Raw genomic sequence first — 14,616 nt, 5'->3', positions numbered from 1 at the left:
CCAGGCTGCTTGGCCTTGGAGCCTGAGAGGCAAAATCCTCTCAGAGTCTCCCAGGATCTTTCTGCATGTCATGTTCATATCTTAGGAGTTCCTCTGCTGGATCTTGGTAGCAGTGGTCCTGGAGGTCACACTCGTGAGCTGTGAGCACTTGCTACAGCTGGCCGCAGGCCTGCTTGGTTTCTGACACTGGATGGTTCAGAGTGCTGCCCTCTCTGTCTTAGAATGCTGGGACGGCTTCTTCGGCGGCAGCGTGCATAATGGCGTGCACGTCGTCACTGTTGGGAATGGTGGGGATACCGGTTGCATCTCTGCCACTGGTTGGCGGTTCACCACATTGTCGTCACAGTGGTCGACGCTACAAACGCTAGTAGTGTGCTGACCCATGTTCCCCCTCTCACTGGGCGGAGTAGGTGACGTTGTCGCTTCTTTGCCCTCTTCTTGTCGCTTCGCATCCTTGCAGCTGCATCTAACTCGGCGACACAGCTTTTCTTTTAGTCTGGGAAACCACATACTGCAGCCTCGCCAGCTGGTCACATGCAGACCTTTGCAGTTTGCGCACATTACTGTAGATACTCAGTCCCTCGGGCAGTTGCCGAAACCGTGCTGGCTGGCGCATTTAACGCAGGCGGCCGCGTTCCCAGAAAGTCTCGCCACATGGCCAAACTTTTGGCAGTGCAAATACTGCGGCTGCGTCTCGCGGCACTTCGGCAGCTATTTGGCAGATACAAAGGTTCCTATAACCTCCGTGACATCGTAGATCTTCCCAGGGCTCGGTTTAGCATCTTATCGTCGTCTTAGTGGCGCCTCCCTGAGCTTGAGGTTGAATAATGAGGGTCTCTGGCGGTTGGAGTGCTGAGGTAGTTGAACAGTGTCGCAACAGTGTCCCTACTCCTTGAAGTGTGGCCGTCTGTTGGCAGGTGAACTGCCAGGGAAGATCTCTGACAAGGGTGTTTAGTTACCAACTGCCGTCTGTTTTGGTCATGGTAATCGGCAACAAGGCCACAAGCTCTCGGGGCACGTGTTTTCTGACACGGACTTCCAGAGTGTAACCTTGGTCTACCACCTTGGCGCTGAAACCCGCCGTTGCATGGTGTGACAGATTGGATCACATCTCACTCCATGGTATGCCACAAGTCTTTTCCCAGAGAAGTACAAGGGGACGGTCGGTCTGCACTTTAGGATTCTCCTGTAGGATTATCTTCTGGTCATTCTGACTTGTCTCGCAACTCTGTTTCTGTCGCTGCTTAGTGAGGGCAGTCGGTATGCAGTGACAGGAGCATCCAGCACAGCTTACGATTTATTCGCCCCCTCCTCCCCCACCCCCTGCCCCAATGCTTCTGCTGAAGCCGCTACCATGGTGTCCACTGGACAGACATCCAGGGCTTCGTCTGGTGAACGGGGTGACTGCCAACCTCTGTGACTCCTGCTTCATTTCTTCATCTCCTGTGTGATGCTAGCTGGCAGAAAGATCGCTCGGACGATTGTCTGAAGGGCGCAACGCAACACCGCGGTATTGCACGACTTGCTGCGCTCGCCGGAATTGATAACTGCTGCACAGCTCGAGGTAGCGTCCTAAGTCGTTGGCCATTATCCCCTCCTACACTCCTCTCCAGTCGTTATAACCGCAGCTGCCGCTCTGGGTGGCGCTGTTGATTGAAGTGGTGGTGCCAAGCTGGAAACTACGCCCTCCAACGCCACCCTATTGTCGTCGAACGTGGACGTCACTGTACGGGAATGCTCTGCTTTATCTCGGACTAGTGCAGGGTTATATGCCTCATTCAGCTTTACGTCTCTATCTTTGTTACTCAGATAACGGTGGATCGCACTTGTAATGGCCTCTTTAATAACGTAGTCCCAGAATGAGAACGACAGCGTAGGTATCTTGGTTATATTGTAGTCTACAGTATGGCCAGATGTTATACTAAGGTCTACCACCGCTGATTTGCTTGTGTGGGTGTAATTCATTGTTGCGCCTATGGTCACAACAGAATAATTTCACGATGTATGCCTTGCAGCACTGATAGGTGATTTGATGGCTCCCTGGTTTACAAAGACCCTCGCAACTGCATTGTTTCGTATTTGTCTTACGAAACTCTTCACATCAGCGTCCTATTATTCGTGCCTGTCATGTAGAAGACAACTCGCAGGGTTTCCAAAGTTTGCTTCAGGAACTGCAGTATGACATTGACGATGACTGCTGTAATTGTAGGAACAGTATCAATTTCTTTATCCAGATTGTAGGCGGAAACGAAATAGAGATTATGATCGTGGGCGATATGATTCACGATGTGCAAATATGCGCATCATCATAAAAGACCAGATCGGACTGATTATAAGACTGACTGAAACAACTGGAATGGTGGGCGTTTTGGTAATTACGGATGTAGCAGAAGTAATTCCAGAGACGGTCGCAGGAATGACAGGGATTCAGGCCCAAACGTTGCGGAGGTGTGAACAGCTGGTCTGGAGAACAATGAAGGTACCAAGACAAAAAATTGCGATTTGCAGCCAAATCAAGTACTGCAACTTTGATATTCAGTCCCTAAGATTAGGTAAAAACGTTGAATTTTGCGCTACAGCAACTAGTCATTAAGTGAAAATTTCTCTTTTCAGTAATATTCATTACTTGGTGTGAATGACTTGTGGGTATGGATTGATAGGATAAGAATTTTTTTTAAAAAAATTCTGAAACGATGCTTTTTGAGTAGTTTATATGAAATATCGTTTTTATCCTTTTGTGTTGATAAATGAATTTTGTTTTGAGAATTAGATGTTTCTTGTAGGAATGCCTTGAATCTGCCTTTGGAGGATGCCTTGCACGTGTCACGATTGATTTACAACAAGTACAATGTGAGGAAGACTGAATCTGATGTGAAGTGAGTTTAACAGGAGCGGGTGTGTAGGACAATGTTTAATAAGTGAGGAGGTCACGAAGAATTTGGGATTCTTTGATGTGAAGTCATCTATTGGAGTGCACCTTGTTAAAATGAATGGATGAATGGAGTTTAGTGTATCTTGTCTTAATGAAACGTAGACTAATTGTGCTTCATATTGTACAACATTAGGAATATTACTATACAAGATAGATGTGCCTGCTAAACCCGCTAGGCAGAACAACTGATTAGGATTGTGGAAAAGGCCAAATAAGGTGTCGGTCACGTTCTCCAAGAATTGTAATTTATTGTAATGTAATAACAGCTTTAAACCAAAACGGCTCATAGCCCAACCTTTAGAACTACAAGTTTCAAAAAGGCAATTATTTCACGGCTGAAGACCTCCAAAAAAAGAAATCTTAAAGCAACAAGATAAATCTCAAGTGGTAAAAACATGCAGTTAAAATTGCAAATAAAGTAATTCACAAATTACAGCAAGGCTGAGAGCCTCAAGGCAAGGGTGAATAGACAAACATAAACAAGATGCAATACAAACGGCTGAAGGCCTACAATAAAACTTTCAAGATTTTAAAATAAATTATCATAACCTTTCAAAGGCAGAAGGCCGCAATGTTTGTTTTTTCTTTCTTTTTTTAAAAAAAGATAAGGATTTAAGTGGCTGAAAGTCCAAATTAAAAATACATAAAATCCAGTAAAAGCAAAATATTTTTTAAATCATTGGCTATGATAGATTAAACACCGGTCAAAAGGACAATAAAGTAAAAGGCACTCAGAACCCTCCAGGGTGGTCGGTCTGCCCTCGTTCACTTAGGTGAGACAGGTGGTGAGCCCAGCTACACTTGACCCTTCAGAATCCAACCAGGGGACAGCCACGGACCGACCGACAAAACGACTTGTGTGACACCAACCGGTACTTGAGAACTCAAACACCAAAAATTACAAACGTGATTATCCACAAGTGAAATATGTATTGGTTGTCAAAACTACACATCATGTTCGACAGCGACAACAGGGGAGGAGAGGACGTTGCCTGAAATTACGTTAGTGGCCAGGGTAGGTAACCGAAACACTAATGGCCACAACGCAGAAAATTCCACTGGTACACTTGAATTTGAAATACGGTAATATAGTTAACTTCACCCAAATGCCTGAATTTACGTCAGTGGCCAAGGCACGTAACCAAAACCCTAACGGTCACAAGGCAGAAAATTTCGCTGGTGCACCTGAATTGTAGTCAACTGATATAGGTAATTGCACCGGCTGGAGGCTACATTTCAGCAATAGAAACACTCAGTCTTGCTCACAGGAATACCTCCCCAACAGGGAACCACTGAAATGAACCACACAACATGAATGGACGTGGCTTGGGTAGTTGAAACCACTACTCAACTTTGACTTCCTGGGTCGGTGAACCACGTAGCTAGTAGCGATCGGACATCTCCACACACGCTCCGACACTGCCAGGGGCTACCAGCGGACCCAGCCGACTGCTCTGCGTGGAGATAACTTCCCTGGTCCGCAGCAGCCGAACGACTCCCGCTGGTCCGTGCGCGACTGCTGCTCCTTCGCGACTGCACTGCTGGTGTGTCTCCCACTCACTTTCAGACACCCGACGGCGGGAATACTGACTCGAATCCAACCACGCAGAGGAAACACGCCCACTGGCTAAACGGCATCCCTGAACCAGGAAAGAACCGACCCAAGTTCGACACAATGGTAATTAAAGGGGAAAAGCACTTGGAGAACCAGTTACACGTTGCCCGATGAGATGACCGACCTCTCAGAGGCAGTACGCCGACAACACTGAAAGTAGCTTGTCAAAGGAAATAATGCGAACTTCACACACAACCTGTGAAACACTTGCACGAAGACCTGAACGATACCCAACAGTAGCTAACCACACACGAAGACAAACCGGAAGTCGATGGACACACACACAGCCGACTCACGAACGATTGGCAAGCCAAAACGCGTAGGACAACCGACCGACGATCCACCAAGACCGTAGGCCGGCTCAAGTGATGCATGGCGGCAATGGTCGGGCGAGCCACGTCGACGCAGACCCCACGCCTCCAACCCGACTGCAGCAGTGCTGCATTGCAACTCCCCGGACTGCGCTTCCGTCCCATTCCCACTGACTGTCAGCCCGAACTCGCAACCCTAACTCTTACGACAGACAACGACCGGGAAGTAATAGCAGTCGAGCAAAGATACTACGAGAGGGGATATATCAATAAGCGTTGCTAACGCCGCTCACGGTCAGGCAAAGCAGCAAGTCAGTGACAGTAGTAATTTAAAATTAACGTACTGAGGTGGAACTACGTAAAAAAACATTGTGTAAAATACATAATGGTGGGAACACGAGCCAGACAAGGCTCAAAGATCATAACTTAAGTTCTGCCCCAATGAAGGTTGCTAATGTGTGGTGATTAATAATTTATTTCCCTTATGGTGGTGAATTAATAACGTTTTAGGCAGGTGATGTGATCACTTCGTTTGTGTTGGTGCTGTATGCAAACGAGAGGTCGCCTGAAGTGAACTTTGTGCAGATATGAATTCCTTCTGAAGCAGAGGTTGGGAAGTCATAGTTTTTTATGCTGAGTTCTCTGTGTAGAAGGAGCAAGTGTGGGTTTTCCACTGCGTAAAGGCTGTCAGGATGATGTGCCTTAATGGGAATCTGGTTTGAAGCTGGGCAAGTAGTCCAAAAGTTTTGTAATACTTAGCTCTAATCTTGAGTTGCTGAAAGGGTGAGTATCAAGTATTTGCAAGTCTCGGGAACACTTCGGCATGGCCGTAAATTGAGAATTTTAATGATGCTGGTACCTGAGTAGAAGAGGGCCAGACCTAGGATGGGAGTCTAATTTATCATGTAAAGATGAGATTAACCCCCTCCCCCCACCCCCGCTGTCATTTACGGTGTTGCAGGGGGCAAAACTTGTAAGCAGATGTGAGTTTGGTATGATACTGAGACTAATTTCTCAGGGTAAGACTAGATTGTATCTATTTTGAACACAGGCTTTGGAATGGATGAGTGAAGAAGTGTAGCAACAACAGGAGTAATTAGAGGATGGTCTTCACATTAATTACACTAAGATAGTGCAACCAGGGCATGAAAAATGTTGAAATTACAGTTTTTGACCTGTTTGCTGGTGAGTAAACACCACACAACTGATGAATGTTAAACTGAATATTTTGAATGATCTTCTTTCTCCTCACTGTTCAAAAATGGTTCAAATGGCTCTGAGCACTATGGGACATAACATCTGAGGTCATCAGTCCCCTAGAACGCAGAACTAATTAAACCTAACTAACCTAAGGACATCACACACATCCATGCCCGAGGCAGGATTCGAACCTGCGACCATAGAAGTCGCGCGGTTCCATCTCCTCACTGTGATATACGTCAACAGATGCGAAGTCAGTGAGACAGAATGTCAGTCTGTGTGTACGCATAAAATCTGGAAATTATTTGACGGTGTTTACTTTCATATACTTCTTGATATTTAGATGATAAGGTTTCTTGTTTGATATCCTGCTATGCCTGGTTATCCTAGTTTCCTAGAAATATGATTATAAGTTGAAAGTATTACGTCGGATAGTAGGGTAAACGCATTTCTGTGATTGGGAGGGAGAACGTGTTTTTATTAGGAACGTGTGTGTTCTCAACGTCAAGCTTCCATATTCGAATCAGTAGCCGAAAAATAGTGCTTTACGTTTGTCGCCTTAACAGAGACAAACGTTTTACAGTTGCCAGACAAAAGTCTTTGAGGAGGAATGTCTGCGTACGTTTTTGAATAACTGTGGCCTGGGGCTTTGTAGAGCTGACGGAAAGGCACCACTGGTTGGACCAGTAGGTAGCTTCTTATTATGAATATTGATGGTTTGCTAGACAGAAGTAAAAAATTCTTTTTCTTAATTGTATTGCATTGCGATTTTCCATTTGAGCAAAACACGACTGCTGTAAAAAACCGTATAACTAAACTATTACACAGATGAAGTGAACTTTTGTAATTATGTAAAACAACATAACGTAACTAAACCTTCGCTGATATGAATGCGATCTCTGCGGAATGCCTTGAACTTTTCTCGTTGTCCTAGCACATCCCCTTTCAACAAGCACATAGCTCTAAAACTTGCAAATACTTATATACAAGCTTCTTTGTAGACGCGCCGTCTAAAAGTAATGTAGAGCGACGAGATGTACGATGTTCCGAAGGTGACCCGCAGCAAACTTTGCTGTCGAAACGACCGAGTCCGCGTCTTCGCTTACATTGTGTCTCATTGTTTTCGATGGCCGGGCTCTCTGATTTTAATACTTTCACTTCCAGTCGTCTCCATTTCTTCCTGCTTCCTCCCTCGAACGCGCTCTTTATTGTTTATATTGTGTGTGTGTGTGTGTGTGTGTGTGTGTGTGTTTTGCTCTGCTTTGGTAGCGGCAAACATCGACTCATCTTTGTTTCGCGGAATGGGCTCAATGTTTATATCTCCATTATTTGCCCGACTTGCTTTCAACCTGTTTCCGGCTGTTCCGACGGCGGATACACAACGGTGAAATGAACGCGCCACGCGCTAGTAATTCCTTGGCCCACAGACAGATGAACGCCATGAATAATAAAGCACCATTTCCTGTACTTTCTCTGTACTTTATCTCGAACAGAGCTTTCATTGTGATAGAAATACGGACATTAAGTTCCGCGAATCAAAGAATTCGAAACGGTAATACTTGTTATACGAGATGCTATATTTTTACACGACGCATTATGCTAATCATTGCATAAAATAATTACACGTTTCACTAACCATCAGTGATTCTACGTGGTCTCCCATATTAGAACGCGACGTTATTCGATAAAATAACGGAAATATCGATCAAAGAGCCATAACAAAGAATTGTATTTTTTTCTTAGTGCAGTACTGAAGTTTCATACATAATTCGTCAGTCCATCACATCATATTGTATGACATTTTTCTGTCTACGGTATGGACGCTGGCATGTATATGTGACTTCTGTTAATAGTGCCAGGGCGATTCCGCAGCTCCTACCGATGTCGTTTTATGTAACCCACAATGTTATATATGGTCGTCAAACAAAACGTGCGAAATCTTCAAATTCTCACGCTCGCTAAACTCAAACTGTTAATTCTACAGAAAAAAATGAACAGTTTCTTTTTGTAGGATATTTTTCTGCAGTAAAATTTTATACTGGGATTCGTTTTTACTAGAGGCCGTAGTTTTCGAGCTATTCAAGGGAAAGGTGCAAAAGTGACCCTCACACGCACCCCTACTCATACACTCAGCCCCCCCACCAGTCAGGATTCCCAGTCCGTTCCTCATGGCACTACCTTCTACCACTGTACGATAATTTGCAACTGGTGAATTATTTCCAACAGTCAACCATTTTTGGTCTTCCTCGTTGGCCTTAATACACCACTGGCTTTCTGGAGCACTAAAAGGTTGTAAAATTGACATACCGTTTGCGGCCTCCACTGATTGGCCTTATTACACAATCTGCTTTGTCGAGCACTTAAAAGTTGTAAAACTGACGTTTGTGTAAATTTTACATAACGGTTTAGTGAATATTAACAGCACAAAATAAATAATTGTATCGCCGTATTCGTCAGACATTCTGACTATGAACCTCCTGCGCTTGTAAGAATTAAGTTTGGATGACAATCTCAACGTACTTATTTTTAGTATTCTAAACATTCATGGTGGTGTCTGATTGTTCTATATCGTGTCTCCCTACCACTTTCGCGCAACGACGCTCTGAGCGTGTTTTTTAGGGAATTAACTAGTTTGAACCTGGGACCTGTTGCTGGTAAGGAGACGCCAGACCACACATGACATGTAGAATTCAGAAGAGTTCAGTGAGACTAGCGATGATATAACCAAATACTAAATGATCTCAGCGTCAGCTAACTGCACTCCTTGTAAAATAATCTTAATACTAACTAAATATAGTGGAAAGGGTTCAAGGCTTTCCTATTTTTAGTTAGCTGGTAAAATAACGAAGAAAAAGCAGTCAAGTTTACCATTGGAAATTTTATGCTACTCTTAAAACATCGTTTATAAATTGCAATATTGATAAAAGGAAATGTTTCAATACAGGATGGTAAAAACCAACTGCGTTCAACAAAAATGTGAACGAATATTCCCTGAGTGGTTTTCCAAGTTCTACAATGGATCGAAGGATGACCTATGCCATATCACATCTATAATCTAGGTTTCAATTAAGTTTCACAAAAGAGAAAACTATCAAAATGGTCTACAGTGACCCTCAATTATCTTTAATTACTTATCTAAATTGTCGTAAATTACAGTGGCTGATGTGGCTTCTCAATAACGATATAAAAGAAAAATCATCGCGTTTCAGATCTGTCCTTCAAGTGGCAAATGTGAACACCATGAGTTTCAATTAACGATCGACACTAGTATTACGCAAAAAAAGGGGTGTAACAGATGAGTCTTCTGCAGTTCTGAGTGAAGCCTTATGCGCATCGCGTGCGTTCATTACCTTGACGGTGTTTAGGCAGCGTCAGGGCGACAGCGGCCGGCGCACCAGCCATCCAGCTCGCCGTCTCGGAACTAACTCTCCTATCTTCTCCTTACTACAATTTACCGAAGTTGGTTTAAAAAAAACTATCTGGCTGTGTTTTCATCTGACCAATCAGGGTCTCAATGTTAACCTTAAGCTCCGCCTACAAAAATTCTGTCTATCCAATGAGAAACGTTATATTTTTCGTGGTGGGGCAATGTTTTTAAAGTTTGCAACTTAACAAAGACGCTAAAAAGTCTCACGCTAAAACCTGCAGCTGGTGTGGTCCTTTTAGCGTTATCGTAAGATCTATACTGCTCTTCTGGAGGGCTCTATCTTTTAACATGGGCTGGGGGTGGCCCTTGACGTACCTGAGACGCGAAAAAGTCTCAAGCTAAAACTTGCAGGTGGTAGTGGCCTTTTTTTGTGTTATCGTAAGATCTATACTGTTTTTCTGGAGGGCTCTTGCTTTTAACATGGGCTGGGGGGGGGGGGGGGGGGGTTGGTCCTTGACGTAACAGAGACGCGAAAAAGCCTCACGCTAAAACGTGCGGGTGGTAGACTTAGCGGTAGGCTAGCGACGTGGGTGTCCACTCCGTCCGTTATCGTAGGGCCTTCTAGCTTAACATGGCTCTGCTCTCGGCTTCTGTCCTCGTTTCTCCCCTCGGAACTGCGTCTGCCTCACGGTGGGAAGGTACGACATGCATTTAGGCATTCTTGTGTTAGTCTGTGGCATTCCATTTGCTCACTCGTTACTTGTATTACTTTGGTTAATTTAATGCCACGATTTATTCGGAGCTATGTGACACACTAGTAGATTTGCTTATTATGTCAGGGTTTTCATGGAAGGTGTTGGATTTGCCTGACACCTTAAAGTATAACGTTTAAGGAAATCGTTTGTCTTTCATTACCCTCAAGGATACGTTTACATTATTAGGTAAATAAGTACTGGTGACGTAACAGCCCGATCAATGGAGACCAAAGAGGTCGAATATCGTGAATACTTCGTGTAGTTGCAAATTATCGTATAGTGGTAGGAGGGAGCGCCCCGAATTACGTACTAGAAATCCTGGGGATGAGTGTGGAAGCGGAGGTGCATTTCAAGGTCATGTTTGCTTTTTTCTTTGATAATTAGAAAACTGTGGTCTCCAGCGGACACGTATTTCAGTGCAAAATTTAACTATATTGAATTTCCTACAAAGATACCTCGTTCATTCTTCCTGTAAGACTAAGGCTTCACGCATAGCAGGTGAGAGAATATCTGAATTTGTGAGTGATTTTTATGCCCAGATATAATACCACGGGTCGCATAAGGCGACTTCGGTAGGGGCAGCTGAATCACGCAGCATATCTATAGTCCGCAAACCTCTGTGAAATGCATGGAAGAAGGTCCGTCCCACATCTTCAGTTATTAGGGCTTTTCCCGTTCCATTTACCTACTGAGTATAGCATGAATGATTTCTTAAACGACTCTGTACATACTGGAAACAGTCTGATCTTCTCTTCGTTATCTTTATGTTAGCCATAAATAGGGAGTTTTAGTAATATTTCAGGATTCATCACTTAAAGTTTGTTTTACAAACTAAACTACTGGCCATTAAAATTGCTACACCACGAAGGTAACGTGCTACAGACGTGAAATTTAACCGACAGGAAGAAGATGCTGTGACATGCAAATGATTAGCTTTTCAGACCATTCACACAAGGTTGGGGCCGGAGGCGACACATACAACGTGCTGACATGAGGAAAGTTTCCAACCGATTTCTTATACACAAACAGCAGTTGACCGGCGTTGCCTGGTGAAACGTTGTTGTGGTGCCTCTTGTAAGGAGGAGAAATGCGTACCATCACGTTTCCGACTTTGATAAAGGTAGGATTATAGCTTATCGCTATTGCGGTTTATCGTATACCGACATTACTGCTCGCGTTGGTCGAGATGCAATCACTGTTAGCAGAATATGGAATCGGTGGGTTCAGGAGAGTAATACGGATCGACGGGCTGGATCCCAACGACCTCGTATCACTAGCAGTCGAGATGACAGGCATCTTATCCGCATATCTGTCACGGATCGTGCAGCCACGTCTCGATCCCTGAGTCAACAGATGGGGACGTTTCCACGACAACAACCATCTGCACGAAAAGTTCGACGACGTTTGCAGCAGCATGGACTATCAGCTCGGAGACCATGGCATGCGGTTACCCTTGACGCTGCATCACAGACAGGAGCGCTTGGGATGGTTTACTCGATGACGAACCTGGGTGCAAGAAGAGCAAAACGTCAATGATTCGGATGAATCCAGGTTCTGTTTACAGCATCATGATGGTCGCATCCGTGTTTGGCGACATCGCGGAGAACGCACATTGGAAACGTGTATTCGTCATCGCCATACTGCCGTATCACCCGGCGTGATGTTGTGGGGTGCTGTTTGTTACACATCTCGGTCACCTCTTCTTCGCATTGACCGCACTTTGAACAGTGGACGTTACATTTCAGATGTGTTACGACCCGTGGCTCTACCCTTCTTTCGATCCCAGCGAAACCTTACATTTCAGCAGGTCCTGTACAGGCCTTTCTGGATACAGAAAATTTTCGACTGCTGCCTTGGCCAGCACATTCTCTAGATCTCTCACCAATTGAAAAGTGTTGTCAATGGTGGCCTAGCAACTATCTCGTTACAATACGCCTGTCACTACTCTTGATGAACTGTGGCACCGTGTTGAAGCTCCATGTGCAGCTATAGCTGCACACGCCATCCAAGTTCTGTTTGACTCAATGCCCAGGCCGTTATTACGGCTAGAGGTGGTTTTTCTGGATACTGATTTCTCAGGATCTATGCACTCAAATTGCGTGAAAATGTAATCACATGTCAGTTCTAGCATAATGTATTTGTCCAATGAATACCCGTTTATCATCTGCATTTCCACTTGGTGTTGCAATTTTGATGACTAGGAGTGTAAGTAGGCTATCACGGGATAGTTTGTGTCTATCTTTATGTGGCTGCCCATCCAGTTCTTTCAGCATCTTCGTGACATTCTCGTAAGGTTCGAGCGAACGTGTGATCATTCATCTTTGCTACTCTTTGTATTCTTTCAGTAACAGTGGGCAGATCTATTGGGTATAGATCCCACACACATTTGAGCAATGTTCTACGATAGGTGGCACGTGTTTTTTTATGTTGCTTCCTTTGCAGAGAGATTGTACTTTCTTAGTGTTCTACCCATGAACTGCAGTGTACCCTCTGTTTTACTTGCGACCGAGACTATGTCATCGTTCTATTTCATATCCTTATAAATTGTTACACCCTCGTATTTGCATGGGTTGACGTATTCCATTTGTGTCTCACAGATAGTATAATCACAGGATACTACGTTTCTCACGATTTGTGAAGTGCACAATTATAGTTTTTTCAACATTTAAAACACGTTACTAGTCTCTGCACGAATCTGAAACCTTATCAAGATCTGACTGAGTAACTGTGCATCTTGTTTCAAACAGAAAGTATTTCACTGTAGATATTAAAACACTTTATACTCGGAGCACCCGTAGATGTGGAAATACGTCTTGATAAATGAAGAATCGCAACATTTGTGTTTATTCGCTATTAACGCTCAATTTTTGTTTCTATTTTCTACTTTATCATGATATTTTTCTGATCTGTTTTTCTACCTGCGTACCACCGTAAGCTACCGCCACATGTGTCTAATCTGCTGTATGTTGCTCTCAGAACGGCGAGTTTATCTAATTATATTCCTGCTTTATTAATTACCTCCATTTTAATCCCACTTTTCAGATTTTGAATTTTAGATCCTACCAGTTCTCTTGACTTTAATATTGTAGGGTTCCTTCCTAATTGGGGTGGTGGACTCCATCGTTCTGTCGCTTTTGTTAACTGACTACCGTTCCTTCGACGGATGTTTTATTTTGATTTTACTTAGAATATTGTTTTGTCCTTTTAACTCTGGTATGGGTTACATATGACTGATTGTGAGTATTCTTATCCATTATTTGCAAAATCGTTTTTTCACTTGGGGTATAGACAATATTCTTTATTTTATTTTTCCTCCATTTCTAATCAGATATATACCTGAGGATATAGCTATAAACTACGAAACCAGACGTTTCAATAAAGGGTCATTGAACAGCACTTTCGATTCTTCATTTATCATTACAGACAACTGCATCACCTACGAAAAGTCTGCAATTACCAATACATCTGCCCGCAAGGTCATTAATATACAACATTAACAGCAAGCGTCCCGGCGCCCTTCCCTTGGGCGCACCCGAAGTTGCTCCTACATCTGTCGATGGCTCTCTATCCAAATTCATTTGCTGCTTCCTCCCAACCAACAAAATTTCACATCAGTCACACACTGCGCTTGATACTCCTTATCATCGTTCTTTCAATAATAAACGCAGAGTCTAATGGCACTGTGTCAAATGCTTTTCGTAAATCTAGAAATACACCATCTTCCTAACCATCTTGATCCATGACGTTCAGTGTGCCTTGTAAAGAAAAATATGAGTGGGGTCAAAGGCTCAGTTAATAATACATTTAAGATCACTCATTTAGATACAGACACCACGATTTTTATGAACATCGTATGGAAATAGAGTACGCATTATTACTAATAACCCTTCCTTTCGCTGGATTCCCAGCCGTTTAATATTTTATGAACAGTTCGTTATTACATAACTGCTGTTCTAAAAGTTCAAATTTTTCCTTAATTGTGTCTCAAAATGGCTTTCTTGCCGAAATTGCCAGTCACGGTCATGAATCGTGATATACTTCAGGGTAAAATAATATGGAGGTGAAACAGTTCCTGATTCGGATCTCCTGGTGGAGACTACTCAGCAGGATTATGTCAAGAAATAATATAGTGGAAGGTCATCTGCAACCTGATCCGAATCCAGAATGCAATTACGGGAGTTTATAGACGTGAAAGGGAGGCAGCAGGTGAAAAATGTCAGGGTTGTTGTTATTCAGTCTGTATATTTAGCAACAAGTGATGGATAGTCCAGAAATAAAAATTTTCCGAACTCGAAATGTCAGCTGTAATTCCTTGAAAACAAGGTACAATAAGAACTTCAACAAAAGAAGAACAAGAGTAAGGGAACGTAGACTAAATAAAATCAAGTGGTTCTGAAAAAAATTGGATTAGGGAGATTTGCTGTTTGGGGAGCGAA

Source organism: Schistocerca gregaria, chromosome 8 (genome assembly GCF_023897955.1).
Source record: "Schistocerca gregaria isolate iqSchGreg1 chromosome 8, iqSchGreg1.2, whole genome shotgun sequence".
Taxonomy (NCBI): domain Eukaryota; kingdom Metazoa; phylum Arthropoda; class Insecta; order Orthoptera; family Acrididae; genus Schistocerca; species Schistocerca gregaria.
Note: the sequence above shows the minus strand (reverse complement) of the source record.